This window comes from Lactuca serriola, chromosome 5, assembly GCF_051521515.1.
Source record: "Lactuca serriola cultivar US96UC23 chromosome 5, Lser_US96UC23_V15, whole genome shotgun sequence".
In the NCBI taxonomy this organism is placed as follows: Eukaryota; Viridiplantae; Streptophyta; class Magnoliopsida; order Asterales; family Asteraceae; genus Lactuca; species Lactuca serriola.
Window position 1 is genome coordinate 335410403 of NC_136412.1, and position 18440 is coordinate 335428842.

At 30.6% G+C, this 18440-nt stretch overlaps 1 long non-coding RNA gene across 2 annotated transcripts; it reads right to left on the reverse strand.

Annotated features, from left to right (window-relative positions):
* Window positions 1–10225: 10225 nt before the first annotated feature.
* LOC145052005 (uncharacterized) lies at window positions 10226–14264 on the reverse strand. 2 transcript variants are annotated; one of them, XR_013683899.1, is made up of 4 exons: window positions 13956–14264; window positions 13583–13852; window positions 10715–11456; window positions 10226–10499 (listed from the first exon to the last, which is right to left on the reverse strand). It is a non-coding gene; the product is annotated as an uncharacterized LOC145052005 (long non-coding RNA). The 2 variants fall into 2 exon arrangements; XR_013683898.1 differs by having other exon boundaries at window positions 13583–14264.
* Between the last annotated feature and the right edge of the window lie 4176 nt (window positions 14265–18440).

Genomic DNA, 18440 nt, shown 5'->3' on the forward strand with positions numbered 1-18440 from the left:
GGAAGTAAGTAGTGAATCAAGACTGTCATGAATTGATTATAGATTGTCGATTGAGGTTAATACATTGCAATTGGAATTGCTATAATATTCATGAGTACTTTGAAAATAGGGATTTTAAGTATTGGATAAACCCACGCTTAGAGATTACTTCATGGATCTAGTCACGAGTAATTCATATATGATAATATCTACTATTCTGGAGATACATAAGTTGTAATTTACAAATCGGTTGTATATTGGTGTTACATAAACGTATTAGTAACTTGATGTTATAAAACATAGTATCATATATGATTTGGTGAGTAAATGTTACAACTACGTGGTCAAAGTTTATTCATTCCTTTTGCTCTAACAGGGAAAGTGATATCTTTAGGTCCCTCGATGATTTCATGTTGACTATATATAGTGTTGGGCCCAACCATGACTAATTGATATGTTCAGTTGAAGTCTAATAAAGTCTTTACAAATCGGGAAATCGAGAAACAGAATCTTGGATGAGATTGATTCTGATCCATGTCACGTGTCCATATGATATCTTGTAGAACGAAAGAATAGCTAACCACTTATCTTAGGGCCTATGGCTGATATGAATCAAAGTTTGGCAGTGGCTTTAGAAAGCACACTTTGTTGTTTACTTCAAGGTCTATACTTGCAATTGTAGATACAGACTTATCCAAGTGGGTGACTGTTAATTTGGGTGTCTAAGCCAATAACTAAATTGGTATATTCTTGAAATAAAAGAGAAGTTCTTTTTGGGTTGCACTCAAAACTAGCAACTGAGAGGATTTACATTTGGAGAGAGAGAGTATTATTTGTTAATATATTATGTTATTAATATATTAATTAGAAATAGTAATTATTAATTTAGAATTAATTAGAAATTAATTAGATTTAATTTTAGGATTAAATTAATTGGAAGGGTAAGAATTAAAGGTGACATTATTCAAAAGTTGAGCAATGGAGAGTTTCTAAAACCTCCCTCTAGGGGACGGTTTTTGTAGAGATTCCTAAGGCTTCTAGGAAGCGTTGGAGTATAAGTAAAGGATTGAATAACTGCCTATTTTGAGATATTACTATTATATTCATGTGAGTGTTATCCACGGATTCTTTATCACCTATAAATAGGTTATGGTCTCATTATTTTCTTCCATTCCTTCTAACTCTTCTAAGAGCCAAAATTCCTTACTCCTCTCCTCTCTCTTATTGTGTGCTTGTTGCTAAGGTTTGGGTACAAACCATTAGGGGCATCATCTCTTTGGTGCTAGTTTCTGTAAGCTTCATAAGTTCAAGGATTGGTTTGATTTGTTTGCCATAACAAATCAAAAGTAATGTAACCTAAACTTTGTAATTTTCAATTTACACTAGGGTTAGGTTGGTTTAGTTGTTCAATGTATGTTGTTATCAAGGTGTATGACATGGATCTTTTATAGGATGCATGTACCATATTAATTGTTAATTGTTTTCCGCATTGTACATATTTGCTATATATAAAACTCATCACAAAGTGTTAATGATAGTGTTACTTATTACTTACTGTAATTGGCATTAACGCGAGTACCAAATGGAGATTTAAGCTATAATCTAATATAATTTATGAGGTATGGAGTGCACATTTTATATACTATGAGTTCTATCTTGAACACGACAAAATGTGGAGGTTAAAGGGCATCGCCCGATTGAGAGGTCGTAGGAGAAAATGTTTTGGCAGTTGAAGAAACATGTAGAATTTGGGTATGCTTGAAGAAAGAAATTGGAATTTAGATATTCTTGAAGGCAGCTCAAGCTGCATGTGCTACATGTCGAAGCTTATTTGTGTGGCTACTTCTTCCAAAAACCGTTTCTCAACTGAAGATTCCACAATTTCTTCAACCTTATTTGATTTTCGGATTGATTAATATATGTACTCATGTGACACTAATTTGGAAATCTCTTATGAAATCTAACATTCCATATATTCCTCATTGCTTTGTTCCTTGAACTTTGAGTGTTCTTGCTTAAGTTGAATTTCTCAATAATTCATGCATATAGGGGATAAATATTATTTGGTAAAATTACACAAACTTTGAGATAACCTAATTCCTTATTACCAAACCTCTATTTTTAGCCCATGCCTCTAACACAAAGTCAGAAGGCTACTCATGAGCTTTATAATTATTCGAGGTCTTCACATAGGGTAAAACAAGTTATGTAATACGATGAATATGATGAGAAGTTACAATTTCATAGTCCTCTAATACCTCATATAAATCCAAGTTTCTAGAATTCATGCCTTTCATTTGAATATTAGAAGCACACATATTATATCATACTATGTGAATATTCGCGTGTTGTGCAAAATAAATTTATATAGTTAAACTTTTGGTAATCATATGTTATTGAAAATATTTATGTTATTTATATTAACTATAAAATATTGATTATTACATTTATTTGATGTAAAGTTATAATTAATTTGAATAATAGATAATAACACTTATTAAAATCAAAATCATATAATGGTCTCTACTCACACTTTACGTGTATACAAAATTAGTTATATTTCTCAACTATTTTAATTAACTACTGCTATGATTTATTAGTTTTAAAATTTTGTGACGATGTTTTAATTTCATCATGATGATTTTTCAAATATCAACTATTTTTTTGTAATGTAACATAATCTGATTTATAACTTTATGTTATTTTTAACCATTATTATTATAAATTAATTTAAAGTAACTTCATTGAATTTTTGTTATTATAAAAAATTATTTTTAGACATCTTTTAGTTAATTCATTTTTTAGATTTAAATTAGATTTAGGTTCTTTTACATTTATCGTATTTAATATTTTTCTATTAAGTATATTAAAAAGTATATTGTGAATTTTTTTTACAAACTTTATTTGATATTTTATGTTAGGGTGTAAAGTCATGCTTGTATGTGGCTTACCCTTATTGATGTGTAGATGAGTTGTCTTTCCTATAAATAGGAAATGAGTGACACTCATATTTAGTAATGATCACTTTGGAGTGTTAGTCTTGAGAGAGAATTTGTACAAGACCCATTTGTATACTCTTTCAAGATCTAATGAGAGTTTAACACAAATTTATTTACTCTTTGTGTTCTTGAGTTTACATGATGATTCACTAGATCTTTTCTAATTCCGCACATGCCATCATAATCAACGTCACTACAATTGGTATCAGAGCAGGTATTCTTGATTTGATCAAGAATAGATTCATGGTGGCTTTCTTGATTTGGTGATTCTTCATTTTGAGTTTTGATCTTCGTGATTTAGAGAGTTTTTGGATTCTAGAAATCGAATTTATCTTTGATTCTATTCAAAATTCGATTTTCTTCACTAAAATTCAAGTGATTTTTACTTTCTCTCTCTAGAAAACCCATTTAAAATCACTATCTCTCTCTAGAAATTTTCAAGGTTTTGTGATCATGGTGGATTTGCCTTATTATTCTTGGATTGTGATCGTTGAAGATATCAAATACAAAGTCAATGAAGATCAATTTTATGGGTGATTTTAAGCAAATTGATTTCATGGGGTAATATGGTTTCTTATGGAGATTTGAATGATGATCACGGAAGCCTGATATTTCAACCACTTTGTAAGATTGTATGGTTGAATAAAATTGTCTTGTTCATATTAGTTCGTGGTTGAAATCAAAAGGAAGGAGAAGAAAGAGATTTGTTTAATAAGAAATAATTGAAAACCCGAATGATCTTCATGCTCTTAAGTTTGTTGAAGTTCTTGACAATGGAGTTCAATGTGATGTTCTTGATGTTCAAGAAAAAAGAGTTCAAGTTGATTCTCATGAAGATGCAAAAGTTTTTTGCTCGATTGGAGTTCAAACCGATGATATTTTGTGTTCTTGTGATTCGTTTGAATGAATGATTCCTTATTGGAAACCGGTGATCCAAGAAATTCACAAGTATCACACTCCAAAAGATTTGATTCAAACTTGCAAAGTTGAAGTTGTCAAGAATGAAGGTGTTCTTGAAATCAAGTATTCAAGATGCAAAAAGATGAGAAAAAAAAAGAAGAAGAAGATTAAACGGAAGAACAAGCGGGTTTATTCTCAAAAATCGTCAAATGTTGTGAAGTCGAAATTCGTGAAACAAATTTGGGTTCTAAAGCAACAATCTCCAAAGGTTGCATTGAATTTGAAGTCAAAACCCAAAAGTGTTGGTGGTTCTTTTGAAGATGTTCTTGGATCATTGAAGAACACGAAAAACACAAAGAACGAGCTGTACAACACACATTGTGGATGATACAATGTTCAAATTCGAGAATTTCTCGTTCCAACAAAAGAACCAAGATCTTCTAAATTTATTCATTTGATGCAAATGGATATCGATTCGTCAAAAAGGTATCTCAAATTCTCAAATGGATTCCCAAACGTCCATGATTTTGATTCGTGTTTTTTCGTTTTTCAATTTTTGATCGATTTGTCTCATTTGATCAAATCCGTTTCAACCTCGTTGATTGATCCAATTATTTTTGTCTAGATCAAAATTTCAAACATCAAAATCAATTCTCAAATTTCTTTTACTGTTGATCAAATCAGAATGAGAATCTAATTCCATTTGTTTTTTTTTTTTTTTGTCAATGTTCATCGGTATTCGCTTTCGAAGCCTAGTCCAACATTAATTCATTTGTTATTGATTTTGAGCCCAAATTTTCGATCAAATAATGTTCATCAATTTCAAGCCCAAATCTTATTAAAAATGTAAACTCGGTGACTCGTGGATTTCAAATTGAATCGTCGAATAGATTGTATTATCGATTTCTCTTTCTTCCATCTTGACTATCGATTCTATATTTGTAAATCAAATTCTCATCACTTTTTAATCGTTGTTAGATCTATTGAATAAATTGATCGATTTCTTGATTTTGAGTAGAAATCAGACGTTAATTGCTTCTAAGTCGAAAGTTGTTGAAGTCATGGTTGAAAGTCAAAATCGAATTATTGATGCATCTGGAATCAATTTCAGACTTGTGTTTACTGTTGAGTGGGAATGTATTGTTAGTCGATGATTAGAAATTCGTTTTTGGAATCGATTGGTTGCAAGTTGAAGTTGATGTCGATGGCAACTAACAAGGTTGAAATCGATAGTTTGAGATGGTATTTGACTTTGATTTCGAATGATGAGATTAAATCTCAATGATTGCAAGCTTGATTTCAAGTGAGTATTTGGTTTGAGGTCGAACAAATCAAGGCTCAAGTTCGAAATGAGTTTGAGTGACTTAGAACTGAAATCAGAAAACGAAAGATAAAAGCGAAGGCTGATTTGGAATCATTTTGGGATTCGATTGTTGATTTGGATTTAGGTATCGATATCGATATTGATTTTGAAGGACTAATTTTGGGTTTGACATGAGTATCGATTTTAATTTCGAAGTATTGGAATAAATTTTTGTTGCTTGATTGGAAACGAACTGGAAAGGCTTTCATATCGGTGTCAAAAAGCGAAGCCGTGGTTCACTGGAAATCGTTTGTTGAATCGATTGGGTTGATGACGATTCGTGGCGATGAAAAAGCAAATGAAGGATTGGGAATCTGATTTCGAAGATTTTTGTTCTTGGGTCGATGTGCGAAAGTATTTGATTTGGTATTGTTGATGCCTTAGATTTGGGTTAAGATTGGAGGTCAAATTGGATGATTGCTGATCTTTGACTTCGTTTTTGTGATAACGAATAGCAGATTGACATCGATTTCGAAAGGCTGATGTTTTGGGTTACTAAAAGCGAAGGACAAATTGTTGTAGTTGTGACAAAGAAGGACTCGTGGTTGATTTTGTTATCAAAGACCCGTGCTTCGTTAATAATATTTGTTTGATTGGAATGCGAAGGATCGAAACTAAAAGCGAAGCGTGAAAAGAGAATTCGTTACTTGGTTAACCAAGTGAAGAAGAAGATACAAATGTTTCGAAAGTGGACCCTAAAGTTTCACAAGTTTGACATTTTAATCTTACATTCGAAATTTGGGGTATAAGGGAATTGGTCCCTGTAACTTTCGAAAGATTGACAGTTTGCACCTTTCGAAAGTTTGAAGAAGTGTGCAGAAGTTTCAAAAGTAGTCCCTGATGTTTTGAAATTTTGATTGTTCGCACCCAAATTTCGAAAATGGAGTTATAAAGGTGAGAAATTGAAGAATATTCATTTCTGACACCTGCAGTTTGTGCGAATTTACGCTTTATGCCTAGTTTCGCATATTTGGTTGTTTTTGGCGCAACAGGTCCCTGTAGAATTCTGTTATTGACAGTTTAAACTCAGATTTTGGAAAATCTTGCAACTTTCACCCAAAAAGTCAAAAAATTTCACGACTTTGGAAAATTTTGAGGCTTTTTTGTGATTGTTTTTCCGTGCAAGATTTTTGGTGATTCAGTTTTGGTACACATCAAGGGGAGTATTGTGAAGTTTATTCCTCGGACACTTCTCACCCTTAATGAGTTTTATAATCATTTTTTGATTATAAAAAGGGGGAGAATGATAGGTATTCGAAGCGAGTTTTTCGGGTATTCATTTGCGGATTTGAAGACCGATGTTACTTCGAGGGGGAGTTTGGTCTTGGTCACGTGAGCTCGTTGGATATTGAATCCTAACTTTGAGGGGGAGAATGTTAGGGTGTAAAGTCACGCTTGGATGTGGCTTACCCTTATTGATGTGTGAATGAATTGTCTTTCCTATGAATAGGAAGTGAGTGACACTCATATTTAGTAATGATCATTTTGGAGTGTTAGTCTTGAGAGAGAATTTGTACAAGACCCATTTGTATACTCTTTCAAGATCTAAGTTTACATGATGATTCACTAGATCTTTTCTTAAATTCCGCACATGCAATCATAATCAACGCCACTACATTTTAATTTAGGAGTTAAATTTTACAGTATATTTTTAAGGTTATTTGATATATTAGTTTTGGTTATGCATTTAACACTATATTAAAGTCGACAAATTAAGTATATCATATTGATAAACCAAGAAGTCTTCCATTTATGATAATGTCTATAATTAGCAATATATTTAAGTTAGTAAATTAAGTATATATTATGTGGAAATATGAAGAGTTTGGAGTTTCAAATGGATGTGGTGAAAGGAAAGATATTCCATTTATAATATACTAGACGAATTTTCGCACGACGCAGGTGAAAAATATATTGTTAGAATATTGAAAAATATATGTTTATAATGATTATGTTATTGATGTTAACTTTGACATAATATTTTTATACTGATATATATATATATATATATATATATATATATATATATATATATATACACACACACACACACACATAATCTCAACTAATTTGAACAATAATATTTATTGAGATCAACCCACCTTCCTCATTAATAGAATTAAGTATAATGATGTATTTAGGATTATTTTTAACAATTGTTATGATTGATTAAGTTAAATTTTTACTGATGCAATTATTTTCTAATTTCATTAATGATGTTCATTTAAAATACAATTTATTTGTAGCTAACGTTATGTAATTTATAATTATATGTTATTATCATTTAAAATTATTGTTCATTAATTTTAAACCGCTTATTATTATTCATAAGTTAAAGAAGACTTTTAAGAAACACTTAATATTATTATTCATATATATAAAACATATATAAATAATAAAGTGATAAGATTGACAATTTGCATTTCAAAATAGACTTGCATGAATAATATGATATATCCATGATTTTTATAATTTGATTTGATTATTTATAATTATTGTTCATTAATTTTATAACCACCTATTATTATTAATAAGTGAAGGAAAACTTTTAAAAAACATTTATTATTATACTTAAAATGTTAAACATATACTAAAATATAAAGTGATAAGATAGACAATTTGCACTTTGAAAGAGACTTACATGAATAATATGACATATCCATGATTTTTAAATAATTATTGCTTTGAAGCAACACAAACATACAAACATATATATATATATATATATATATATATATATATATATATATATAATATTTAATTACATATTATCTATATCATATTCCATAACATATGATCGACAACATGAATCTAATCTAATTTACATTAAAATTTCAACCATAACATACAATGATTGTCTTAAAAGAATACTTAAACCATGAAAAAAAAGAATTAGTATATAACAAACTTACAAATTTAAAAACTTTAACATAATAACATGGCTCGAAAAATGGTCAAAAGCCCTCGAACCAACACAAAAACATTTAAACTTCTTTTCTTTGTGAATTTTGTATGTGATTGGTATTTGTGTGTCTACTTAAAGAGATTGACCTTTTATAGTAGACTATCCATTAATTGCTTATTAACCATATTATATAAGTTATAAAACCTTTGAATGGTTAATCGTTATTAAGAGACTTTTGAGTGGTATTCATTCAAATAGTAGGTTTCAAATGAATACGTATTGAGTAAAAATGTATCATGAGAGTTTCAAATGAATATGATAAAAGAAAAAATGCTTCCTTTATAAGTATACTAGACGAATGCCCGCGCGTTGCTCAGAAACACCTATATAGTTGAAGTCTTTACAAATATATGATTTTTTAAATATAACAATAACGTTGTTGTTAAATTTGATATAATAATTTGTATATACTAAATTGATATAATATATTGATTATTTTGAATTATATGATAATATATACATTTATTATAACTTCATAATCTCAATCGTTTGAATGACTTCTACCCGCGAGTTACACATGAATATAATTAAATATAATATATGATTTGATATTATTTATAGTTGTTTTTATTGTTAATTAATTTTTTTAAAATTTATATGTTTAATGTTTTAATTTCTATCATTATAATTATTTAAAACATCAAACATTGTTTTTTTATTTTAAAGCTAACAATATAATCATTTATATAGAGTTTTTTTTAACTATTGTTATTGTAAGTTATTTTAAGCTATTTATTTGGAAACTTTTAACGATTATAAAAATATATTTAAAAATATTTTATTTAAATTGAAATTACAATTTAGTTTTTGCTTTTATCACTACAATTTATCAGTTTTAACTATTTACAAAATATTATTTAGTTTTTTTAAATGGAATTGAAATTTATATTTGAGTTGACATTGTAATGCGCATAAACACCTATATTGTTGAAGTCTTTACGAATATATATTTTTTAAAATATAACACTAACGTTGTTGTTAAATTTGATATAATAATTTGTATATTAATTTGATATAATATATTGATTATTTTGAATTATATGATAATATATAAATCTATTATAACGTCATAATCTCAATCGTTTGAATGATTTCTACTCGCGAGTTACACATCAATAAAATTAAATATTATATATGGCTTAATATTATTTATATTTGTTATTTTTAACTAATTTTTTAAAATTTATTTGCTTAATGTTTTAATTTCTGTCATTATAATTATTTAAAACATCAAACATTATTTTTTAATTTTAAAGGTAACAAGATAATCATTTATATAGAGTTATTTTTAACTATTTTTATTATAAGTTATTTTAAGCTACTTATTTGAAATTTTTTAACGATTATATAAATATATTTAGGAAATATTTTAGTTAAACTGATATTACAATTTAATTTTTGCATTTATCACTATAATTTATCACTTTTAACTATTTACAAAATATTATTTGGTTTTTTTAGTGGAACTGAAATTTATATTTAAGTTGACACTGTAATGTTATATTTAAATTAACAATTTAAGTATTTTGTCCAAACTGTTCAAAAGTTGTAGCTTTAAACTGATAATGGTTTACATGCAACAACATTTTAAATCTAATAAATTAATTATAATATGTTAAAACTTAAAAACATAACTTTATAAATATAAGTAAATATATTATTTTAAAATTGAAATTTAGTCTATTTATGATTACACTTTAGGTTTGATATTTATTTAACCTTATTAACCAACTTACAATCATTATTTGAAAGACACTACAATTTATCACTTTTAACTATTTATAAAATAATCTTTGGGTTGTTTAAGTTAAATAAAATTTATATTTAAGTTGAACCTATAATGTTAGATTTTAATTAATAACCAGTAGGTGATCCCATGCTTTGCATGGGACGGTTTTTTTCTTTTTTTTTTGTGTTGTGTTGAATTGGATTGTTGGTACCCACTCGAGATAAAAAATCGACAACAATACACACACACACAAAGGGAAAAACCATCTTTTACATCTCCCAATTCTTGATTTGTAAAGGGTTAGAAATAAGTTGTATAAAATGTGCTATAGAGTATATGCAATAAGGGTACAAACAAAATTGGATGTAATTCTTATCGATAAATGGGAGGTTCCATCTCTCCCATACAAATTTCAAAAATAAGTTGTTGTCATTAGTAATCTTTTGTTCTAACCTGAATAAATCCAAAAAAAATGCCTTGTTTTGCAATGATCTCACTTCCCCGAGTGGTGCTAAGGCTATGTAGGTGTGGTTTGTTGATATGCAACCTTCGCTAGAAATGAACCTACATATAAATCGGGCATTTTAGAATTTAGCCAAATTTGTTGAGAAAATTACCTACTTTTGTTGAGAAAAAAAATTAAACGTTGTGTTAGATTGAGACTTAGTAAATATCCCCGGACACCAAGAGGTATACCAGAAACCACACGGCTCAACACTTGCAAGTATTCACAAGTCTTACTCTTTTAATATGTATTAAACAGAATTTTAAGATCTAACCTTCTCTTCCAACTCTCTAGAGTTAAAAGCATCAGACTTTTTTCAAAGTACTCCATTGAACCTTGCTTTTAGTTCTCCTATCAGTGAGTTAAAAAAAAGACTAACCCAAATTAAACATTATACCTTCAAACCAATAAATAAAAACTAATGTTCTTTTAAATAAACCAATACTTGGGAATCACAAAGCAAAATCAAAAAGTTACAGCAAGACATATATATAATTGTAATTTGCAATTCTTCTTTTATATCAACATTAGGACCTTAGTACCCTTGTGGAGATGGCTACCAAAATTACATCAAATCTGCATTTGTATTAGATTGAAGGTAAAAAATAAACAATAAAAACCATATTTGATATATGCTCCTTTTCTCAAATAGAAGAAAGAGTACCATTTCAATAGTGTAGCTGATAAAGTTAGCTTCAAGCCAAATACAATCAGTTGAAACTAACAGTTATGTCACCTGCTATTTTTCTAAATTTTGAAGTGAAAGCCAAGCTCTAAAAATAAATAAATGGAAAAGCCAAAGGGAAAAATAGTCATTCCTATTTTAAGTCTACCTCGACTTTCAACTCTTCAGAAACAACCCACCTCCAAAATTTGCACAACTTCTATACCTTCACCTATAGATCTTACCTTGGGATTTGAAGCGATTGGTTGAGAGAACAGATGAATTAGAGGCTGACTGTCGTCTCTAACATGAAAATATGCGCAAAACCAACCCATCGTCCAGTGATTTAACTCTACAAAATTCAATTTCAGTTTAGCAACATAACATGAAAAATATATGGAAATTTTGTAGTATGAAAAAGTAGATGTTTTTAGAATTTTACAACTAAGCATTGGATTCATCATAAATACTGTTATATAGAAGAGCCATCGAACAGATTTAGACTTGGATATCAGAATCTTGTAACACACATATCAGAATTGTGTAACAGATTAGTCATTAATCAACATACATTGCTATAAATTCAACTAAATGCCCTACAAGGAGTATATAATTTATATATCATTAACCCCATCTGTTAAAATAGTAATCACACATACAAACACTTATATTATTTGCTAAATATTAATTATATGATGAAAAAAACAAAAAACATAGAAAATGAGGCAAAATTAGAAAAAAAGCATGCTTTTAGAATAGTTTAAACCATTCAACACGAATTTTTTGTTCAACAGAAAATTAATGCTCAACACTAAAAATTATCATTTTTACAACAAAAAAGACATTTTTCAAAACAAAACAATGACAAAAAGGATCCTTTTAATAACAAACAGTTACCATTTTGACAGCAAAAACTATACAGCCAACTTGCAAATTTTGGTCTAATCAAACTACAATTTAATTTTTCATCTTGACACGTTTATTGGAGCATTTTGAATCATTTTAAAAAATCTAACAGGAAAAAAGTTAAACTGTTAAGTAGACTTGCAAAAGTTGGAAAGGAACATGGACATGAAAACCTTTTGTAGAAAAAATAAATATTTTTTTGGGTTTGAGACAAAAAAAAAATTTATATATGACAGAAGTTTACTTTAAGAAAAAAGTTGAAAATATGATGGTTAAATTGAGAAAATAGAAGTAGGATGCTATAAGAAAAAACAAATGGAAGTAATATTTATAAGTAATTGTGGGCGTATATGTGTATTAGCGTATATGTATGTGACTGTAGTGTTTATGTGGTGGAGGAAAGTCATTAAAATTGGAAAAAATGTATTTAGAAGAGCAATTGAACAGAAGACCATAATCAAATTGAATCAACATACAACATACAGAAACTCCGAAGAGCAACAGAGACAGGCGGTGGGTGGCGACTATACAACGCAGGCGTTTGTAGGCGACATAATTCGAATTCCTAAATTCTTGGTTGAGAAGTCGTCAGGAAACTCAAACCAAGAGAGTTAGAATCGAAGAAAGAAAGGAGTCCAAGAATTTGAGAAGTAATGGCGGTGGGTTTTGGATTGGGAAAGTAAGGTTGTGAAAATTTACAAAGTATCTTGGTGAAATTCTGAATTTGTTGAAGTTTACTGTTCAGAGAACGGCTATAAAGAACAAACAAACGTCTGGTGAAATTGAAATCCTGAATTCTTTTGATGGATGCGTTTAACTGCTTAAAAAAGCAGTTGGTGTTATGATGGCTACATGTGACTTTAACATTAAGTAAATATTTAGGTGGTGTTTGATTGGAACAGGAGAGTATGTTGAGTAAGTGGTTCCTAAGTATCAAGGGTCCATGATTCTGCTGCACATTCCTATTTGATGTAAAACAAACATGATTTTTCAATTTATTTTACCATACTTTTGGTTTTCTTGCTCTTTGTTGATTATAATCAACATGTTAACTGTATATTGCCATGGGAAGGTGTAAGAGATCTTATCTTGATATGGAACTTATTTCTTAACATGAATGGCAACTTTAAAATTGAGTGTTAGAGAAAGGATCAAAATCATCTTATGATCATTATCAAAATATTAATTAATAATTTTAAACTGAATTTTTGAGAAAGGATGAAATGATCTAATGATTCATTATTACACTGAAATAAAGGATTGGATACTTATAGTGTTGTGAATCATTGTAGTTAACAATGAAAAAATTGTTTTCAAATATTTCAAGGACGTCAAAATTGAGAAGACTCATGCCCCAACTTCAGCCAGAAACCCATGAAAGTCCAAAAGGTTATAAAAAAAGATTCAATTATCTGAAAATTAGATTTATAATGATTAAAATATACATCACAAACAGGTCAATAGTAGATTCTACCGGAAAGGTCAATTTTATAGATTTGGAAAGTAAGAAAAATAGACAAGTTGAAATCGAAAACTGGACAGAAAATCAAACTCATATGGCAGTGAACATACCCGAAATTCAAATAGCAATTGAGTGTAGATGATTGGAGGCGGCAACAGTCACAACCGTTTTTTGGCGACAAAATTGAAAATTCATAGTTCTTGATTGAGATGACGTCGGAGATGTCAAACCCAAAATTGAAAAATCCTAATTTATTGATCGAGAAGGCGTAGGAGATGTCAAATCCACACAATCAGAAAGGAAGAAGAAGACGAGTCCGAAGAATTTGGAGAAACGTATGAAAGCGATGATGGGGGAAAATTGTCGAGAGGCTTCCGTAACTTCAATTTCATCGAGTCAGAAAGTTAGAAAAATAGCATATTCGAAATTTAAAATTGGACATAAAATCAAAATTGAATACAACAATAGAGAACATATCCAGACTTCAAATTCAATTGATTGTAGATGGTTGGAGGCAACAATAGAGCATAGCAGTTTCTTGCCGATAGAAGTTGAAATTATAAGTTCTTCATGAGTTTAATTTCAAGAAAATTTAATTGTCAATCAGTGAATGGCAAACGGTTTTGAATGGTAAAGTTAATTCATGAGATGTCAGGCTAAGAATTCAAATTTGTGATTCTTGTTTGAGAAGGCGTATGAGACGTTAAAAAGAGAAGTCTGACGAATTTGGAGAAACTTATGGAAGAGATGATGGAGGAAATATTGGATTAACTGTAGGGTATGTTTGAAATCGTTAATTGGTAAGTGAGGATAGAAAATGTTGGACAAAAGCGTAAAACTATTAATTGTTAGTGTTAGAAGTCTAAATTGTTAATTGTTACTGTTCATAACCATGTTGGTTTTTAATAATATGTAATAATTTAAGTAGTTTATACAAATTGTTCAAAAAATTATACCTTTAAAATGATAATGGTTTACATCCAACAATATATTAAAACTAATAAATTAAGTATAATATGTTAAAAGTTAAAAAACATAATTTTATAAGTAGAATTAAATATATTATTTTAATATTGAAATTTAGTTTATATATGAATATACTTTGGATTTGATATTTATTTAACCTAATTACCAAATTATAATTATTATTATAAAGAAATTGAAAAGTCATGGGAGTTTCAAATGATTGTGGTGAAAGGAAAAAAGAATGGGGGTTTCAAATGCATGAGATTCAAGAAAAAATGCTAGCTTTATAAGTATGTATGATATAAATATAGATTATGTTGATTAATATTATGATATGATGATTATGATATGATATAATGATATGAATTGATAACTTTATGTTATATATATATATTAAAATTATCCTACCTTAGCTACAGTAATCTTCCTCACTTTGGGCAAAACTGGTACCCTGATTATGGGTGATGTTGCAATTTTATCTATTTTCTTTTACCTTCCAACATGTTGGTTTTTTGGCACACATAGTCCTTCTTTTATGGTCGTCTGTCTACTTCTGGCTTTCTTTTCCGTTTTTGTTTTCTGGGCATTTTTTCCATTTGATCGGTTTGATCGGTTTTTTGTTGCTACGTGTTTCGCGTCTGTTCTCTTCACCGTTTTCCCACCCAATCAATTTACGACTGCTTCACTGTTTTCCCACCCAATCACTTTATGATTGTTGGCATTCTTCCGGATCCTTCCCACCGCCTCTCTTACATTCCGGTTTTGAATCGGTTGGTTGGATTGGAGGCGTCTTGCCATTCGTACCCTTTCTCCTTCCACCGTTCCTTCAAAGAGTCGATGTTTTCTTCGGAGCCTCCAACACCACCCCGCCCCTCCGCTAACGACACCCACCTGCATTGGTGGTTGTCGAGGCCAACACAAATAATAACCCTAAATATTACACACTAAAATAGTGTATAGTGGTAAAGGGATCGAATCCACGGAGATCGGTTCAATTTATAACTCTATGAAAAATCTCTTTGTAAAAATACTTGTAAAATGACAATAAAAATAAAATGGGGGGTTTTGATGTTTTGAAATACTTGAAACAAACTAGAATTAACTATGATTTAAATAGACAAATGCAACAAAAATAAGAGTTTGATGTAAAATCAATAAGGGAGAGATGGTTGACTTAAAGTTTCCTCACTTTGACTTTTGATGAACATATCATTAGAATCCAATGGTGCAATACTTTGATTTAAATCCTTAATTTGGCTATAGTAATCCAAGGAGCTTGAGATTACCTAGACTTTTCTTAATTGTTGAAATGGCTAGAGAAGCTCATAACAATTTCCTTAGTCAAAGTCACTAATTCCAAATAGCATGTAATTAGTGAAAGTCAACTAGCATTAAGAACCAAAAAGTCACCAAATCCAAGAGGGGTCAAATGCTTTCACCACCATGTTGGAGGAAATGTTTTTATGATTGTGTGAAGCAAAAACAACACAAAATTCATTTGTTGCTTGCTAATTTGAGGATCCTTTACTTAATCAAGAAATTAGCCAACTAATCACCACAAACACATTTAAACTCATGAACTAAAACATACAAGTAGTGATAAGATGTTAAAACACAAAACATTCCCATAAAGATTTAAGAACATGCTCATGGATTCTTCAACATTCAACAAAAGTTCAAAGGATTAACCAAAAGTCAACCAAGATTAGTTTAGCCAAGCATGGCTAAACTCAAAGAAACAAAGTTAGAGAAAATTGTACCAAACATTAAGCAAGAATCAAGAGGTAAAAATATGATGTTCTTCAAGTGTTCTTGGCCTTCAAAAGTCTTCAAAACTCCAGAGAGAATCTCCAAAAATCGGATGTCCAAGAGTCTCCAAAAGATGGGCACCAACCTTCCTCAAATAGCTCAAAAGAAGAATTTCCGAAACTGCCCCTGCAGGAGGTTGCGCGACCCGCGTGCTGTTGCGCGGGTGGGTTGCGCGGGTGGTCCCTGAATGTAGCATCTTTGAGGTTTTGGGCCTCCATAGCTTAGCCCACTTGGCCCAGTGCGAGCCCAATCAGCTCCTAGCCCATTTTTCTTCAAGTTTTCTTCAATTTAAGCCCAATTTGGCTTCTCCAAATGATTCATAGCTCGTAAACTCGCCCGATTAATAATCTATGCATGCTTGAATACACTCCCGCATCTTGTAAATTTAAATGTTTATTTCTCTCCAAGCCTTCAAATAATCATCAAGCTCGCTCCATGCATCATCTCCACCACCCATCAAGCCTAAGATCCTTGTTTTCCACCAATTCCCATCGCTTTCCATACGTCCCGAACATTCCCGCTCCACTAGTCTCCATGAAATCTGCAATAAAGCTCACGAAACTAGAAAGTGCCCGAAATAGTCATAAAATAACAAAAAGGAAAATATGCATGAAAATTAACTAGATTATGGATGAAATATGCTAAAATAAACTATAAAAAGAAGTAAACAAAGCTAACTATCAAATCACCCCAATCTTAAACCTTACTTGTCCTCAAGTAAGACAAGACTAAAATGAACTCGGGATGAACTATCCTAGAGAAAATAAAAAGAATGGATAGAGCCACAGAACCTGATCACCATTAGTCAATATGGTCAGAATTAATCTTGCTATTACCTCACGAATTTTTCATCCGATGACAAAGGGACCATAAACCACAACCAGGATAACTCCTTTAGGTGAGTAAGGAGGGATGAGCAGTCGCAGCCTCAATGGAACATGCATACAATGAAGAATATCTGTGTTAGGGAGAAAGCAGCTGGATGGGCTCGGGTGGAGCTCTTCTTTAAGTGTACACTCTGATCTCACGTTTTCCGGTTTCTCTCATGTGTAACTAGGTTTAATCGCTCGGGCACCGTTGTAGGAATCGGTTCACTTGGTGTTGGCCCAAACCTCCCGTAGTATCTGACTCGACAGTCTCCCTAACATCACCAATTTGCGAAAAACAATTCGATCTATATACAATAAAACATACCTAAATAAATGAATATCAAACGTTGGGTGACCAAAATGTTGGAAGATTTAGTTCAATAATTGAACCGGTCACCCTTCTCAGATTTCTGCAGCTGGGAATTTGCCTGCCCCTTTTTTTGTTTTTTTTTTGTTGTTTTTTTTTGTTTTACTTGAAGGTAATGTAATAACAACCCTTTGACTCAAAATTTGGTTCCTAAAGTGTGTAAGTGGAACCGAAAGAGTAGTAATATAATCTGAATGGTCTAAGCGAGAAAATGACCATGTGTGGAGCATAAAGATATAATGTAAGCTCCTTTTCAAATTTGTGAACTTTTTTTTTTTTTTTTCAAAAATAATGAAAATGTCCACATGCGGACTAAAAGACTTCTCTAAAATCCTAAGAAAATCGCAAAAAGATATGGTGATGTAAAGAGACCAGATATGGATTCTACTCGGGGACAAGCACTAGTGCTTCATCCTAACGGTTCAAACATGATCAAGTGTGATCCTCTCGGCGGTAGTGACCGCAAGGCTAAGACATCCATTGCTATAGTATATCCTACAGTCATTAGTATTGTATGCATAATTTTTCATGAAAACTACCTGGCCATGATCACTTACCCCTTTAAGCTACCAGCATCTGATCCCAAGTATGAAATCCCAAACTGCAGCTAATGGTCCCGGTTCGATGGGTGAGATAACAACAAGATCCTGGACCAATAATGATACAATAACTGTGAACCTATTCCATGGCATCCAGGGGGTGAGAATAAACAGACAACAAAAATGCATGAATGTTAATGCCTAAGCTAAATGTTATGCAAAAATATAAAAGGTGAAACAGAAAAAATAAATTTTTTTTGGATTTTAAAAAAAATGAATGAAAATTAGCTTAAATCTAAAATGTTATGCAACCTAATTAAAAATGCATGGAAAAAAAAATATAAAAGGAAAATGAAATGCCCCACCCCAAGCTTAAGAACAAGCATTGTCCTCAATGCTTAAGGTAAGGGCAAAAATG